Source organism: Catharus ustulatus, chromosome 1 (genome assembly GCF_009819885.2).
Source record: "Catharus ustulatus isolate bCatUst1 chromosome 1, bCatUst1.pri.v2, whole genome shotgun sequence".
NCBI classification, from domain to species: Eukaryota; Metazoa; Chordata; class Aves; order Passeriformes; family Turdidae; genus Catharus; species Catharus ustulatus.
The window spans coordinates 67,100,362-67,119,035 of NC_046221.1; the positions used below are offsets into that span (position 1 = coordinate 67,100,362).

The 18,674-nt window shown below is 44.1% G+C and overlaps 1 protein-coding gene across 6 annotated transcripts in view; it reads right to left on the reverse strand.

The window, feature by feature from the left end:
• ATXN1 (ataxin 1) overlaps window positions 1–18,147 on the reverse strand; it is a 160,404-nt gene extending 142,257 nt beyond the window's left edge. For 4 of the 6 annotated variants that reach the window (XM_033070996.2, XM_033071018.2, XM_033071035.2 and 1 more), the window contains exon 1: window positions 18,040–18,147. The gene's annotated coding sequence lies outside the window, so the exon portion shown is untranslated. Of the gene's footprint in view, window positions 1–2,495; window positions 2,636–18,039 lie in introns of all 6 variants that reach the window. The other 2 variants (XM_033071011.2, XM_033071003.2) reach the window with 1 other exon arrangement.
• Window positions 18,148–18,674: the final 527 nt, after the last annotated feature.

Genomic DNA, 18,674 nt, shown 5'->3' on the forward strand with positions numbered 1-18,674 from the left:
AAATGAGATCCTTTGTACTAAGAGGATTTTCAAGGTAATTTTCAGGGGATAGATTTAGTATAATTTAAGACCAGAAAAGACTAATAATCATACTTTTAAACATTATGGCGGTACAGACCATTGATCTTGGGAGGCACTTGGTATAGTAATAACAGAGTAACAACTCACATACATTTATGTGAGCACCATTTAACACAAACACTGCTCATTGAATTCCAGAGCTATTATCATACACCACCAAGGAGCCCAAGCCACCATCACCTTCTCAAACAAAAGAAGAAATGTCTCAAGGCTTTCAGTAGTCAATTATCCAGCCACTGCAGACTCTGCTAGTGTCCTAAGACAACTAAAATCTCTTTCTTTCGTTCACATGTGTAGCCTGTAAGGGCTCTGCTGAGAAAAGCACCTTTAGATGTAACAGAATTGAGGAAGCTATCATCACCTCAGTTGCATAAGCTTGTCAAAGCTGCAACAGGACAAGAAGAGAAAAGCTGAAAGTAAAATACAAGGCTGGAGAATCAGATGCAAAGGCTGTCTTCTTAAAGAAAGAAAATACTTAAAGATGTGTCTTAAATAAAAAAAGAAAAAGGCAGTCATCTTCAAATAGCTTGAAAGTTCAAAAGGCAGTTGAGAGAACATTTTATGGTACCCAAATTCTCTTCTATTTTTTAGTCTGTTGGAAAAATATTTTCAAAAGGTCACGTGGATTTCAGGTACCACAAACCATAAGAAATTGTTAAGTAGGAAACCTTGAGAACTGACTGCTAGCATTCTCTGACTCTGTACCACAGACCTGTTACAGGGAACAAGAGTTTGGGAAGAATCATATACCAAATACCTGCCCTGTAGATACCGCCAACAAGAGACCATGCCAAGCAAAAGGGGAAAAAATACTTGCAACGTTTTTGCTGAGACTGGTGAGGAAGTGCCTTCATTCCTAATGCAACAAAACCCGAAGTTTTTTAAACAGGCAACTATGCAAACCCAGTTTTACACTGATGTCCTACCTAAGTCAATACATGAACTGCATAAATAACCAGATAAACTCATAAATCTCGGTTATGTCTCCAGCTCCAACCATTTCCTTTATTGTCTTCCACAACATACAGAGCAACTCTCATTAAGTAGCTGAATGTGTAAAAGCTCAGTAGAGAGTTAAGGAAGTTCCTAAATCAAAAATAATCTAAGGGGCCAACTATATGCGGAAAAAAATAATATAACTTGTGTGAAGTCACATGAAGGAACTGAAGAAAGTCTGTGTGATCCTAGTAGACACAATCTATACCACATCACAGACACACCAAACATGAGGAAACATCCTTAAAAATATTCAGCTATTTGGAATTTTCTCCAAATCCAAACAGCAGCACATGAGTAGGTCACCAAAGAAATCTCCATATAATTTCTGACTCTCTGTCTAGAGTCTGGTTTTTCTCTGTGACCAATCTCTGAGAAAGACATCAGAAAAGCAAAAGAACCCCACCCCCCCCAACACTAAAACAAACAAACAAACAACAACAAAAAACCAAACCAAAACAAGGGAAAATCACTGCACCCACAACTTAGACCTAATAATTTCAAGCCAAAAAATGAAGTGAGGGAAGAAATCACTTCCCATCCCTGCAGGTAAGGTCAAAGTTCTCTAGCACTAGATTTGAAAATAATTAATATGAGACCAACAAGTTAAACAGCCTTACAGGGTCTTTTAAATTTATTAAATATGTTTTGCTTTAATCCCATTAATTTTTCAGAAATGTACAATAATCTTTGCGGTTTAAAATGAATTTGTATTCATTTTTTAATGGAGAGTATTTTTATTCATCTAATACATTATCCTTTCAAGAAAATTATCATACTTGACTACAAGTACTTAACGGGGCACTAATTAATACTCCTATTTCTCCTCATTTAAAACTCCTTTGAGAAATGAGGTCAGAAACCTGTTTTAACACAGAAGACACTTCTCAGAGGCTAAAGAGGGGAGGGACATAAAAGGCACTTGTCACCTTTCTCCACGGAGGACATCCCCTTTGAACACTAAAGCCCGACGTGCCAGCCATCGCTCTGGCCGAGCCAGCAGCTGATGCTGTGCCCAGCAGCACATCCCTCTGCTCCGCACCTCGGGAACGACAAGCAGGAATTCTCCCCCTTCTTGTTTAACACGGTGAGCTCTATTTTTCCCACTCCTGTCAGCTTGCTCTCCCCCGGAGCAGGGCTGAAGGGCTCGTCCCGCTCCCGCAGCTCTGATTCCCGGTGCCGTGACACAGGGACAGGCAGCTCCACCTCCCTCCGTGCAGGATCCCGGCTGAGCCACGGCGCCCTGCCAAGGCTTCAGCAGCGCCTGTGCCCCGCCAGGAACGCCGCTGGGAAAATGCGGGTTACAAACACCTCCCAGAGCTGCTTCGGACTCCTGGAGCTGCTGCAGGGTTAAAGGGCAAAAGCAGAGACCGAGCGCAAGCGTTTCTGAAGCTCTCAGGGAATTTGCAGACACTCACCCATGAACTTCACGTTTGGGTTCGCTCCGCATTGTCTACTAATTGCAATTATCTAAGAGCGGCTCCACGATGGGAGGAGGGGAGGAGAAGAAGGCTTCCTTTTGGCACAGCTTCTTCAGAGTTCAAAGGACACATATGGCCTGCAAACACAGTGCAGGGAATAATGTAAAATTAAAGGAGGGATGAGAGGAAAATGAGAACGCAGCAGGGACAAGCACTGTTCTGGATCTGCTTGACTGGAATTTTAAATAAAGGAACGGGAGGAAAAAAAAAATCAACAGAACCCCCCACACATTTTAATTCCACATGTGATCAGAAGGATGGATCTCAGGAGGGTGCCCGCATATAAAGGCAAGACCTCTGGCAGCAGAACCTGAGCACTTCTCGGGGGGCAGAGACCCCAAGCCCCATGGCCTCAGCCTGGCAGCAGGACCCAGGAGACTGCCCACAGAGAGCAGGGCTGGAAGCTGCTAGAGATGCTAGGGCTTCAGGAAATGTGCCTCCAAAGAGACAGGATGGGTTCATTTCAGAATAAACACATGTACCGTACCAAACCTGCAGGGAAGCACAGCCTGTCTACCCACAGAGTAAAGCAAGAAAAAATAAAAAAGCGTCCAAATAGCACAGGTCCCAATTTTCCTTGCAGTGCTCGTCTCGCCACACAAAGAGAGACACACAAAAGTCAGCAGCCTGCTGGATGGTGCCTGTGTCCATGCCAAAGGCTGACACCTGCCTGTGGCCTTGTCTTTGTTAGGGCAGAAACCAAAGCCTGCTCTTCTCACTGCAGTGCATATCAAGTGCAAAAATAAATAAATAAACAAAGCAAAACAAAAAATCCACAACAATTCTCGGTTGTAATTTCTACATAATTATTGCACAACAACCACCCATAATGAGAGAATGAATTTATAACCACACACAAGCTATATTTACCAGTGGACTGGTTACAAAGCAAAACAGCAGGAAACCACAATGTGTGTCTTCATCTCAGCTCCTCAGCAATAGTGCAGAGCAGGGCTGCCTGTGCAGCAGGGCAGGCTGGGCAGGCACATCCACCAGAGAGAAGCAGAGCCTTATGGGGACTGAACCTGGACCAAGAGGGGCACAAAGATTCTGCCAGATAGTCAAGGAATGCTGTGGAGAGCTGCAGCTAGAAAGACTTGTTTGACCTAAGGGTTTAACATTTGGCCACACCAAAAAACCTGAAGGGAGTCTTGCCTCCGAACTATCCCAGCTTCCGGAAATTTTGATACCTAGGCAGAGTTAAAAAAAAAAAAAAAAACTAGCATAGAAAACTAATTTTAGAACCACCCCACATCTGGAAATGCAGCTCCCTGTGCAGTCAGGATCCAGGAGATGAACTGTCCCTGCCCCTTGAAATGAACAGTCACTCACAGAGAGCACTTTGTGCTCTTCTCCCATCAGCTATTCAGCAGCAAAATGGGCACAATTCAACCCAAACTGGGACAGTGGGACTGTGCCACAAGAGGAGGCCTGACGAGGTCAGCAGCTGAGCCCCAGATGACAACTTTTGATCACTGGGGAGAGCTGGTTTGGGTCTGCACACTGCTGAGCTCAGGGGACCTTCACCCCTTCACACTGCTTTTCAGGCAGATTTGGCCAAAACTGCCTCACAACTTTGAAAGTTACTGGGTCGATGCACTTAAGGAAAGACAGGCAGCACACTCACAAGAGCCCCATTTCCTCAGGCTGACATCATGCAAGCAGGTAGCATCCCTGCTGCCAGCAGTACACCCCTGACCACCTTGCCCCAGCTGCTCCTCCTCACCTCCCTCTGTGCCTATACAAACTCTTAAGGTTTCCAGGCCAGTGTGAGAATGATGGCGAGCTAGATCCAGGAACAGATCCTGCTGAAAACTTACTCTTTTTTTTTTTTTTAAGGGATTATTTTTAACTTGGATCCTTTCCCAGACCCAGCTCAGAGCATGACTACACAACGCTTATGTCAGCACAAGGAAGCCATCTAATGAGCACCCATGAGGGGGGCAGGATCGCTGCCATCGCTATCGTCGCCACCTTAATGAGCTTGTAAAACAACAGCCTCCAGACAGCAGGTTAAAAAGTCACAGAGCTTCAGTAAATTGAGGATGGCACATAAAAACCAAAAAAAATAAAACGCGAAATTCATACACACAGGTTACCTAGCCACTGCCATGTCAAGCTGCCAAAATACAGCGTAAGCACAGGGCCCTCCACTAAGGAAAAGCAACCCTGCACTCAGCTCCACCAAAACCTCAATGCAGAAGGGCTCCATGGAAAATATTAACTCTTTAATACTTCCTAAGTAGGCTATGCAAAGAAAATCCACATCTTGTAAAACCACTGGTACCTCAAAATTACCTTTCTCTAATCTTTTTGGCTAGGCATGCTCTCTCTGTCCTGCTCCGTCCCTAGAGAGATACCAAACAGCCCAGCCTCAACTCAAGGAGGAAGCATAAAAGCAAAAGAGAAGGGAATGTGAACAGATCAAACAATTCTCCTTCCTTATGACCTGTGGGGGCAAACCCATCAAAACAAATTGTGTAACCTTAAACATATGGTAAGATGGAGGCAAAAATCCATTATTACTGCTTGTGGTGTTTATGCGGACCAGTGCATTATTACTGCACTGGTGGCAATCAGTGAATCTGTCATGAAAAGAAAAGATGTGGTGGGTTTGCTATCGATCCTTATAATTCCTGTCTGAGAATAATCACACCATCTTGAAATATAGCCCAAAAGAGCACTGTTATTCCGGAACTAAGCTGCTTTTGGAACATGAGTAAAAAGCAGTTATATGCTCTTAGATATCTTCTTGAGGTTGCAGACAATTGTTCCTGGCTTCACAGACACATTTGCTGATCCTTTAAGTACAGTAATTTCACGACCATAAGGCGCACCGGACTATAAGGCGCACCCCCCGGGAGCCGGCACATTTTGCAACTTTGTAGATCAGATAAGGCGCACCGGTCTATAAGGCGCACCGGGTTTTTTTTTGCAGCGAGGCTCCGCCCCCAGCTCCTCCCGCACGCTTGCTGGTCGAGGCCCCGCCTCAATCCGGCAGCCATTGGCTCCCGGGCCTGCCTGTACCCGGCAGGGCCGGGCTATGCCCACCGCCGCTCCGTGCAGCATCCCCAGGGCCCCGCTGTTCCGGGAGTTCCCTGGCGCTCCGGGTGACCCAATGCCGGCAGGCTTGCCCCGTGCCGCCGCTGCCCCGATTCCAGCTGCTTGCCCCCTCCCCGCGTGGCAGCCGCTCCGATTCTGGCGGTTTTCCCCCTCTCCGCATGGCGGCCGCCGTGCTTCTGGGGGTTTTCGCCCCCCCCGCGCGGCGGCCGCCGTGATTCCGGGGGCTTTCGCCCCCCGCGCGGCGACCGCCGTGATTCCAGGGGCTTTCGCCCCCCCCGCGCGGCGGCCGCCGTGTTTCCGGGGGCTTTCGCCCCCCCCGCGCAGCGGCCGCCGTGATTCTGGGGGCTTTCGCCCCGCCCGCGCGGCGACCGCCGTGATTCCGGGGGCTTTCGCCCCCCCCGCGCGGCGGCCGCCGTGTTTCCGGGGGCTTTCGCCCACCCCGCGCGGCGGCCGCCGTGATTCCGGGGGCTTTCGCCCACCCCGCGCGGCGGCCGCCGTGTTTCCGGGGGCTTTCGCCCCGCCCGCGCAGCAGCCGATCCGATCCCTGCGGCTTTCGCCCCCCCCACGCAGCAGCCGATCCGATCCCTGCGGCTTTCGCCCCCCCCGCGCAGCAGCCGATCCGATTCCTGCGGCTTTAACACCCCCCGCAAGGGAGCCGTCCCAATGTCGGCGGGCCGGCCCCGCGCGGGGGTGGCCCCGAAGCCGGCGCGTCCGCCCCGCGCGGGGGCGGCCCCGAAGCCGGCGGGGAGGCCCCGATACCAGCGGGTCCGCCCCGCGCGGGGGCGGCCCCGAAGCCGGCGGGGCGGCCCCGATACCGGCGGGTCCGCCCCGCGCGGGGGCGGCCCCGAAGCCGGCGGGTCCGCCCCGCGCGGGGGCGGCCCCGATGCCGGCGGGACGGCCCTGCGAGGGGGCGGCCCCGAAGCCGGCGGGGAGGCCCCGATACCGGCGGGTCCGCCCCGCGCGGGGGCGGCCCCGATGCCGGCGGGGGCGGCCCCGATACCAGCGGGTCCGCCCCGCGCGGGGGCGGCCCCGATGCCGGCGGGACGGCCCGCGCGGGGGCGGCCCCGAAGCCGGCGCGTCCGCCCCGCGCAGGGGCGGCCCCGATGCCGGCGGGGAGGCCCCGATGCCGGCGGGGAGGCCCCGATACCGGCGGGACGGCCCGCGCGGGGGCGGCCCCGAAGCCGGCGCGTCCGCCCCGCGCGGGGGCGGCCCCGATGCCGACGGGCTCTCACTTCCGGGGTGGCAAATGTTGCAACTTTGTAGATCAGATAAGGCGCACCGGACTATAAGGCGCACTTCCGGTTTTGGGGGGAGATTTTAGTCAAAAGGGTGCGCCTTATAGTCGTGAAATTACTGTATTTTCTTTCCCCTATAGCTGAAAGAGCCACACACAAATAAAGAGGAATCTGGCTATCCCAAGAAATCAGGTAACTGACTATATAAAATGACTATATATATTTCCCCCTTTAATATCCTTCATTTATAGTCACAGTCACTGTGACAGCCAATACACCAATAAATGGAATGATTTCATGCAGCACTTTCCATATTGAGATAGTCTATATCCCCTTGTGCAACAGGCAATTTCTATCACTTACTTTGTATTAGGGCAACAGAGTAAGGCACCTCAGATTAAGTCTGGAGCAGAAACCATTCCCTACAACCAGAGCTAAAACCCAGACTAACAGACTGTGACTATTGCCAGATCACCTCTTTCTCCTCAGTGAAGTCTGGTCATCACCAGTGGATGGGAGACAGAAGCACAAGCCTCTGATGGTCCCCAAAAAATGCCTATGAGAACATATATTCCAAGTATGGCTAGAACAACAGTACCAAACAAAACGTACAATGCTAATCCAAGTATTACAACAAATTGTCCATTGTAGCTGGAAAACAGAAACACAGCCCTGAAAAGGGATCAGAACAATACTGACTTAAAATTGTTAACGGTTCTTGTTAAGTGTACATTCTAGCACATTCATAAAGCAGGTTTTTTTGAAGGTAGGAAAAAAATATGACAAAACGGGTTAATGAACTAAATGTAAATAATAAGGAAAATACAAAGATATAAACCAGAAGAAACGTGAGCTAAGAAATAAACAAATATTTTATGTGCCTATGTGTGTGAAATTTAATACAATTCCTAATTCTTGGTATCTTGGATAACACCTGTTTTCCAGATCTGAGTTTCAGAAGTTTACTACTTTCTTCACACATGGTTTTAGGACTGTGGTCTCTTTAACCTTGAAGTTCTATCCTCCATCCCACACATGTTCCCACTGACTCCAACCAGCCTAAAGTTAACTATAAATATAATGGAAAATCTGAGGTAGCTTGTTGCCTCATTTTTCCCTTTTTTTCTTTATTAGGCTATTCATAATTAATATAAAATACTTCTTTTTTTAAATTGACAGGTAGGACAAACAAAGGTTCTAATATATTACAAATCTATTTGATGCAAAACACTAGATATGTGTTCTAGGTCTCTGTTTTTCAGATCTTCATTATCAAATTCTGACTTCTTTTCATTCCATTAATGCTTTTAACAGATTATTAAAAAGCACGGTCCTGCTAATTTACAGTAATGTTTAGGATATCTACTCTATATTTATGGAAGAAATCAATAAATTAATCAATCAACAAAAAGGAGCAGAAAAATGACAAAACATATTTTGCTTTATTACTGTGGCAATTCTAAATGGTGTTTTAATTATTCATATAAATATCTCTAATGCATTAGTAAAAGTGATGTATTGCACACCTACTTTTTAAAAATTTTTTAAATTTTTGGGTCCCAATTCAGGAATGTGGTTCTTTTCAGAAATACAAAGAAGGCCTCTGAATACCTTTTTTAGTATTTGATACTATATACTCAAATGCTGTCCTGCTTTGCATCCAGAATACCACAGGATTACTTACTCCACAGCACTCTCTGCTGAGAGCAGATCCATAGAGAAAGTCACATAATGTCACACAGCCTTGTAACACACCACACAACACAACCCCTCTATCACTCCTTCCAGAGCCAATAAATAAATTCCCAGAACTGCAGGAAGGGGAGGCAATCGTGTATATTAAAATTCCACCGAGAAAACTAGGATGAAACAATGAGCTAAGTAAGTATCTTTGGGAAGAAATGTCAGGGTCTAAATTCTGGGCCTACCTGGCCAAGTCCCTCATCCTTTTTCATCAACCTGTAAAATTCTGTGCATCTTCTGTACCCAGCACCCCATGCAATGCCATTCTCACTCATTCACAGCCATGCTCACTCTGCCCACCCCGTAGCTACACTGAAGTAGTAACTACCATCCTTGTCCCAGGAGAGACACCAACAGCACAAAGAAAGCTGCAAAGCCTGCAAGTGATTCTGTGAAGAGGTGGAATTTTTCAAATTATGATAATGAACTTCAAAGGAAAGAGCACAGAGCTGCACAGATACAGCCCCTTTTTACGTCAGAAGGCACAAAAAGGGTTGATTAACCTCTACTGCTTATTTTATGTTATAATCTCACCCCTCCCTTATTTAGTAACTTCCTTCTTAAGCCCTGGCATCTCTCCTCCATTTCTCTCACAATCTTGGGGCCTTTTCCTCCCAAGATTGTCATCTACTGGAAGTTCCCCCTCCCTGACCACTACCCACATCCCAGTCTTTGTTCTGGCTCCCTACAGCACTCAGTGTCTGGACAGGCTTCACATTCACTCCAGATTTATTGCTCTCCTGCTCTTCAAAGCTTGTGAAGCAGGTCTTCATTCTGCTGCCCTTGCCTGCCAGGATGGGGAGCAGTGCATGGAAACTGCAAAGAGCTCATGAGCATCAGGCAAGCAGGGCTTTGCAACTGAAACCCGAGGTAGAAATGCATGCCATATGACTTATTTAGTTCAAAGCCGAAATGTTTCTGTCTAGGATGTCTGTTTGTATCTCAAGTCACAAAGAAGCCATTAGTACCAATAATGTGTCATTACGGGGGCGTCAGCAGAGACTCCACAGCTAAGGTTAATTTGAGATGCATAATTTAAAGCAGAACTAAAATCCCTCCATTTCACACTTTAATGACTCAATTCAAATCATTCTTCAAATTTGACACAGCAGCTCTTAAGGGGACACTTGCATTTTTTTCTTGTCTCTTTTTTTTTTTTTTTCCTGGCCAATTTTAAGTAAAATACTTATCTAGTACAGAAGTAAAATACACAAATCTTCCATTTACAACCACTTTAACCTGTCTTCCCCCTCACATTTCTTTTCAGCAGTTTCATACTTCACACATTCACTCTGACACATTAGAATATGCATGATACAGGCCACTTCCGCAAGTTAAAAAAAACCAAACCCGTTCGGAGTTAAAATTTCACTCATCGTAACCCCAGAGATTTTGCCAAGAACAGCTGACAACACTGTTTATCTTAAACATACCACATCACTTAGGTAACAGTAATACCCCCACAATTCTTTGTCCTTAGTATTTCTACTCTCAGCACCCTGCTAAAATAAATTAAATACATAATCCTTGGTTTTCAAACTGAGGCAAAGACAGAAGGATGCTGTGGTTCAACAAGTGCTTCAAGCTGGTCCAAGTCTCCCAAATCACTGATAATTTGTTTTGTCAGGCAACTTCCCTGAGAACAGCTGATAAAACATAGAAATAATTAAGCAAAAACTCATCACAACATAACGAAGCAGCATGATAGTGAGATCCTCATGCTGCTGAAAATGCAACACCTCTCTATCAGACATCTCCTGCCTGTTGCTGTGGAATGCTCACGTAATGTTATAAAAATGCATAGAAACATAGAATGATTTTTGTGATCCGACACAACTCTATTTTGTCCGGGACTTTCAAGAAATCACAGTTCAAGCACACAGACATTCTTTGGAGAGCTGCCCTCAATACTAAAAATGGCAGTGGAATTGCGCAAGGCTGGGGGGAGGGAAGAAAATTCCAAGAAAACTTTGACTCATCTATTGTAATTCATCAGGTTTTTGGAGCAGAGAATGGAATGCCGTCAAGCTAAAATTGACAGAGCTATTTTCTGATCTCTAAGTGATGTCAATACTTCACAAATCCACAAGTGCTGGGAAAATTTTTATCTGCAAAATTCTAAGAATGACTCTTAAAATTTGTTGGGTTGGGGGGGAACCCAGAGCTAAAAGAGGTACTTGAAATTAAACTCCTACGTAGGTGTGTTTTTGAATACTGAGAGTATTAGGCTTCACAGCTTTTTGCTATCTGTGACTCAGACTTGCTGCCACAGGTGTCAAGTGATCAGGGACTTAACTGGAGCTTTGCAAAACACCTGCTGCTTTGTGATTATTTTTTTACCTATATGTTAAAAAATTCACCCTCAACGAAGCTTTTCCACTCAGTACAGACCTGAATCTTTTGTCGCCAGATTTTACTGTCCTGTCAACTTTCACCTAGCAAAGCAGATTTTTCCAGTCTTCTGTTTTTTAATTCTTAAGGTTTTCAGAATCACATCATGTCCACCATAGTTTTCAGAACAACACGATCTCAACCAAATCTAACAGGCAAAACAGCTTCAATAAAGTTCTGAGAATAACACATCTACTCTGGCACGCCAACACACTGTTTTTAATTGAAGCTCATTAAAGATGTAATAGAAGAAAAATTATATTCACTTCCAGCACTGTTCCATCAATGCAGTGAGATAATCATGCTGCTGTACTATACATAAAGCAATATTTATGAGTAGTGGTTTAGGTAATTTAATGGAAAAGCAGAAAGCAATGATTCATTCCTTGTTCTGTCTGTTGCTGAAAAATTACTTTTGCCAATTGCATGGCCCAAGCAGGCTCACAGAGAGATTGGTTTCAAATGTTAGTAAAACAGAGACCTGGAAAATGAAAAGAGACAACTCAGTTGAAATGCTGAACAAAAGGAAAAAATCTGGATTACAGATGAGAATTACTTTACAGAGCAGCATACAAATGCAAGCCTCTGAAGTAATTTAAACCAAATGTAGATTGAAACTGAAGTCATTTAGTGAGTCAGCACAGTAATAGGACACTAAAATTACATGTGAGAAAAGTGCAATCCTTTTTCTATAGCACACTGTATTTTATTTCAAATTTACCCAAAAACAAATTAACTGTCTCCTTTATGTTGCACCTTCTTCATTTCCTTTGGACTGAACCTCTACGTTCCAGAAAGAAACAGACTTCGTGCAGGCTGAGTAGTTGAGATCTGATGTCTAAGACTTGAATCTCCCTTTCACAGAAGTTTCATCTCCAGACCATGACCACATTAATAAACAATCGTTGGCATGAACACTACTAACCCTCTTCCAAGTTATGATTACTTTCCTCTGAAAATAATTTTTTAAAAAATTAACAGTTAAAACTAAAACTGCAGAGAATCATTACAGGTTCTGCCTCCCAGATTCTGCCATCCCAGAGGTTTTGATCACCTACAGCTTGGTACAGATGGGGACTTCAGTGCTAAACATGCCCACCATCAGTCAAAGAAAAGCTTTGCTTTCTGTCTCAAATATTTTTTAAAACCTTAACTGTTTTTAAACTTTAAAAGCAATCTTCATCTCATTCTTGCCTCATACTTTAAAAAAATGTAATTCTGTGAAAGCCACAACGACTGCTTGTTCAACAGAGACTGCTACTCTCTGAAGTGCTTTCTCAGATAGATTTGTATGGACAGACACGGGTAGAAATGAATACTCCAAAAATATCCACAATTGATAACAAGCAGTGTCTAGAAACAAACAAAAAAAAACCAACAAAAAAACCCAACTATGCACTGCAAATGCAGCCCAAATTGGAACAAATGCCTACAGTAGCAACAGCACAGGAAGAGCAAAATGTTATTGTACATTACTGGCCTGCAGCCCACAATTACAAAAAATACTGCAGTATTGCACAGTAACAGTGTAAAATATTATCATTTCAAACAAGCAGCTGCAGCGCCCTGCCCACAGCAGCCACGTCGCAGAGAGCCAGGGGAGGAGAGGGCTGTCAAAGGACTCCCCAAGCAGAGGGGGAATGGGCCACAGGGCTGGTGAGCCCTTGGGACACTTCTCCTCACACCCACAGCTCCATCAGGGCACCAAGGATCACAGCTGGGCAGCAAAACGCTCCCACATGGGCTCCAGCTGCTGATCCTTCCAGCAGAAGGGAGTCATGATGCTTACTCTGTACTCTCCCTCTTGCTGTAGTGTGCCTTCTGTCAAATCTGCATTTTCACATTGTCATAAAATCTCCCCCATCCCAGCTCCCCTGCACTAATGCCCATGTTACCTGGCCCTCTCTAACACCAGCCAACAGGTTTTAACAGTGGCCTAGCCAGGGGCTCCCAAAGCAGGGATTGGCATACACTGCCATCATGATGGTTACCATTCACCTACACAGACAGCAAGCAGTTGTTCCACTACAGATCAGCAAAAGCAGAGACAACACGCACACAAGTTTATCAGCAACGCTCATGTCGACTGCTGTACCCAAGGATGGCCAGCACAGAGGGCAGTCCCACCACAGCAAAGAGAAAACCCCAAAAAGCAACAGGTAAGGCTATCTGCTCACTGGCATGCACTGCACATGAAAGAATAGGCCTAAGTCAGCATTTGTAGGAGTAACACTTACTACATTTGGGCTCTACATGGATCATAAAAGATAACCATCTAAGAAGCCATATGTTTTCTGCAAACTTAATGCACTGGCAGAACAAGCAATCAGAGGAAAAGCAAAGCGGAAGCCTGAACTAATGCACTACCCTGGTTTCAGCTGAGATAGAGTTCATCTTCTTCCTAGTGGCTTGTAAGTTTTGTGAATTTTGGATTTAGCATGAGAATAATGTTAATAACATACTCATGTTTTAGTTGCTCAGTAGTCAAGGGATATTCCATACAATAGAGCATCCTGCTTAACTGGGGGAGTTGCCCAGGAGAGGCTGAAGGCTGCTCGGCGACAGGCTGGGTATCAGTCAGGGGGTGGTGAGCAAGTGTGTTGTGTATCACTTGTCTTTCTCAGGTTTTAGTTCTTTTTCTCTCCTGGTTGCCTGCCTTTTCATTACATTATCATCATTATTATAATTACCACTACTATTATTATTATTGTTGCTGTTGTTATATAATTATTAAACTGTTGCTATCTCACCTTATGGTTTTTACCTACTTTTTGCCCAATTCTCTTACCCATCCCACTGTGGGGGTACAGGGAGTGAGTGGCTGCATAGCGCTTGGTTGTCATCTGGGGTCAAGCCACGACATTCATGCTTCCTTTCTATGCAAATAGGACAGATTCTCCAAAAAAACCTGCAAAGCCTAAGCTTTGCCTCAGCTACCAATGCTGCCTCAGGTATTTGGCCTTTCCCCACAGTCCAACGAGCCTGAAGTTAAGTTTGAAATAAACAAACACTGTTGGGGCACCTCTTGGAGATATTTGAATCATGACAAAAACCATTTCTCATGCAGCCAGAGAGAGAAATGATGTTTTCAGGAGAGAGCAAATTAACTGCCATACCTAAATACTTCCCAGTTCACCTGCACTTCCCATCTTTCCCACACTAGATTTTCTCTGCCAAATACAAAGGAGACTGTAGTGTATGTATGTACAATATATATGCAATAAACTGCAGTAATATATGCACTAGATTGAAATACTGCATTTTTGTATCCTCATAAGCAACTCACTGGATTAAAGATTCAAAGTCCCACAGGGAGTACTGCAAATATGCATTAAGTCTCTGGGTGCTGGATTTGACTCTCTGACGTATGTAACAGATGTGTAAAGTAACACATAACCAGATGCCTCTCTAGTGCATGCACAGCTAGAGAGCCCTAAAATGTTGTGTCCAAGGGCAAAAGAAAATTGAGAGAATTAAAACAGAACCACATATCTAGCAAGAAAAGAAAAATTTAGGCCTCATGGATTTCTTGTCTACAATGCTGAAATTTTTCATGTAAGTAATTCATCTTTGTTATCTCAAGAGAGGACTTTTCAGAAGGTGGGAGTCCATCCACTGTGGCCTGATTTGCTCCATGCCAAGGTGATAAACCATTTCTTGACGCCTTTGAAATTTCAAGGTCCTATCTCCAAAGCCTCCACTGTGATTTCAAAGACCTCAATTCAGAAGAGTGGTCTAACTCCTTAGAAGAAAAAAATACTCAGATAAAAAACCAAAAACATATGGCTCTGTAAGAGTCACTACCACAGAGGCCTTTCTCCTTTCCCTGAGTTGGTGTGTCCTGGCCACAGTGGCTAGGAGAAAATAGCTACTGTGCTTTTGCAATAACCTTCTAAGGCAGAGGAAAATGGTGGGTGAGAAAAAGTCAAAAACTTGTTTAAAAGCCTCAGTTTAAAATTTCTGGCTACTCCCATTTCATAAAGTAATTTAAAACCACTCTCTGCTAGAAACTGTGTGAACCACTGACTTCAGATATGGATCCTGCCTTTTGCAAAGCTGTTGGTGGGCTTGGATCCAAGGCTTTGGTTCAAGCTCTTATGTACTCCATACTGAAATTACTTATACCATACATCCTTTATAATAAATAGCCTCACAGTGAGTAAGGACAGTATTGGCACAGTTCATTTTTATATCACTCTTTTGAAAGTTTAGGGAAAGCACTGGAGACATTACAGCTTTCGAATATTTTGCCTGATGTGGCTTACAGGCAGCATAGTGAATGGCTGTGCAAGCTTCACCCACTTTCCTGGGACATGCAGTGTGACAGTGTGAGTCCCTGGCAGTGCCCACCAGAGCTGAGCAGAACAGGCATGGTGGCACTGGCACAGCCAGGTCTCAGCACAGTGCTGCCCTGCACTGTGCCACTGCACTCTCTTGCCTCCCTACAGTGAAGGTTTCCCTTCTCTGTCCCCACCACCTCCTCTTTACAAAGGCTCACACACACATACTGAAACAAAAGAATAATTCCATTATGCGCCTGGTAGCCTGTGCACTTTCCTTCTGATTCACGATAGTGGCGCCCCATTGAAAAGATCCATATACAGGGGCTGGAAAAACCACTCTTAAGTCTCTAGCAAGCATACGTATTATCAAAGTCTCATTTCCACTTAACAAGTTGCTTTGGGATCTAATGCAGCTGATTTGAGTGGGAAATACAAACAAACAAACAAACAAAAAGTCTTCTTCCATTTGCCAGGGTAGGGTGTGGGGAAATCGAACCAGTGCCATCTTTGTTGAAGAGCTCCACTAAACTAATGGTTCAGGAGAGCTGAGGAGCATGGTCAGGGGACAATTTGTGACTGATCACTGCCATCTGAACATGGCATGCTGACAGCTGAACGAGGAGCAAAACAAAAAAGGCATGTGTTTAATCTGGGCAGACTCAGTCCCCTGTGTTCACTCCCAGTGAAAAATACAAAGCAGGAGAGAGTCAGTCTCTCTGCCTGCTCAGCTCAGCACCCACATAACTCCCTGGCATATACCACAGGACCTTCTCCAGGAACACAAATAGGGGCATTATTTCTTCACATGCTGAAAAAAATTAAAAAGGGGAAGGATAGCAGTGAAATTTAATAAATCCTAAAATGGATCTTTTGGCACCAAAGAGGTTCCCTTCAATAATCTGACAATGAGTTCCTGCACTCTCCAATACAAAGAAAGCTAAAAACAACCTCAACGATTTTCTGAGTGTAACATAGAGCTGATAAGGTTATTATAAAGGCCACACAGATGCTACAAAATACCTTTTCCTGAACTTCAATGTGTGCTTCCTCAGAGAGCAACAAGAATGCAATTGTGAAAAGAAAATAATGCACATTATCCTGGCCTGACATCAATGAAAAGAAGGTAGCAATTAAGCACGTTGATTGATGCTCCACAGAACGAAGAAGGAATGCTCGCCTCCAAGAAAGTGGGACAGACAGAAAGCAAAGGTGGGCTGAGGGTGATCACCCGACAGAGCACTTCTCTCTCTCTGGTTTCACCAAGACTGTCACCTACACCTGAAACAGGGCTTGCCCCAGAGAGCAAGGCATTTCCCCATCTCAGCCTTCAAACGGGTTTGCATTAATACCTTATTTCACAACAACAAAAATTGCCTCAGACTCCTGCTGAGAGAGTCCTGTATTCCTGTTTGGGCTCACAGTCTCTAGTCCAAGACCTGTGTATAAAAAGGAGTAGGCTACATTGATTTAAAAAACTTTTGACCTTTTCAGAAAAATCATTACAAATACAAATACTGGACCACTACAATTTCCAAAGCAATGGCTCCTGTCCACTGACCAGAAAGGAAATATTTAGCTCCCTGCAGTGGGCCTGTTGATTTCAAAAGAAACTTAATAGCTTTGTTCCTACAAAGCAAATACAGAGCAATCACCAGGGTTCGGCTATGCTCTCCTCTCTTCTGAAATCTGGTAAGCAACATATGTCTGCAAATGCCACTTGCCAAAAGGTTTCAATTCTCCGCACATTTGTGGGAATGTATACCCTGCTTCCTCCAGGTTACACGTGTCTTGATTCTGCAGATTCCTTACAGCAGTTTTGTCTCTTTCAGCACAATTTTGGGGCAGAACAGAGTAAATAACTTAAAGTTTTTATTTAAGAAAGATGCTGGTGTTTCATTTATGCAACATTTTCATTGGTGAAAAGTTTTACAACTGTAGCATTTTCTCCTCACTAGATTCAGCTATGATTCTTTTCTAATGAGAAATTAAAACAAGAACAGCAAAAAAAGAAGACTAGAGGGAAAAGGTGAGTTTCTCCTTGTGCCTTGTCATTGTCTTTATTTTAAAAATTAACTCTGGACAACACAATTCAGCCTCAGGCAGGGAACTCTTACTTCAGCTGCTATTCAGATATCCAAGTGCAACTCTGGTTATTTTCTTTATACATTTAACTCCATTTGTTCAAAAATACACTGATGAAGCAATTAAGGCAGACTTATTAAAGCTGGTATAGAATTCACAGGCTCTGCTAAGAAGTTTGGTATTTCAATGGGGTGTTTAAACATAAAAATGAGAACTATGTATTTAATATAAAAATATCACTTAAGAATGTTGTAAAATCAGATTACTCATGACATTATCACCGACAGTAAGAGATTTGTATATGCATTTTTCTGGCTTGTGTTGTATGATCTTCAATAGCTTCCTTCAATAGCTTCCATATGATATGCATTCCAAACAAGGAAATATTTAGGCTCATGCCTAATTTTGGGGAGAATAGCCTCATTGATTTAAACAGGGTTTAACTCTTATAAATGTCAGAATGATTGTCTGTTTGTGGGATTGGAACTCTTGGGGCCCATTTTCAAAAAGACAAGTGCATTATGTATTTTTACTGCTGTTTCTGTGTTTGCCGTTACAGTTCTCTCCTTCCCTCTCCTGCCTGTTTTTATTGTCTTCAACAATATCATTACACTCTGAGGTAAATAATGATTAATTTAATTACAAACTAAATGTAACTTATGACAAGACCCTACAATCACTTACCTAAAATCATGAATGTTTCAAGATGCAATTGTTAATCTCCTTTTTCCCCCCTCTCACAGGAGATGTTGCAGACTTTTTTTCCTGGTATTTTGCATGAAAACTCTTCTGCTGTGCTCCAGGATCTTAAACAAAAACAAAAAAAGAAGCACTCAGAATGAAAATGTCTTTTCGAGCAATTGGTGGGTGGCAGGGGAAATCCCTGACCTTTTTTGAATGTATATTTCATTATCTAAATCAAGTGTGGTAACTTCCTCTAGCAGCAGCTCTTCTGTGGGCTGAACTTAAAAAAAAAAAAAAAAAAAAAAAAAAAAAAAAAAAAAAAAAAGACCCAACTGAACAAAAAAAATAAAACACTGTTTTAGACCACTCAAAACCACAGAATTTAAAAATCCATAAAACAGCGTACTACACAGTATTCATTTGAAGCACAATCCAGGATATACCAGACTCCACACATTTATGACAGTGAAAATGGAAGAAAACCCAGAACACAAACCAGAATAAAAATCATTACGTAAAGTATTAAACTGCTACTGAGTTTTATTATTGCTATCTCTGTTACTATCACTCATAAAACATACACGGCCCTGTCCCTCAGTCTTCACTGAGTTCCTGTAGTATTTCTGTAGTAGCAG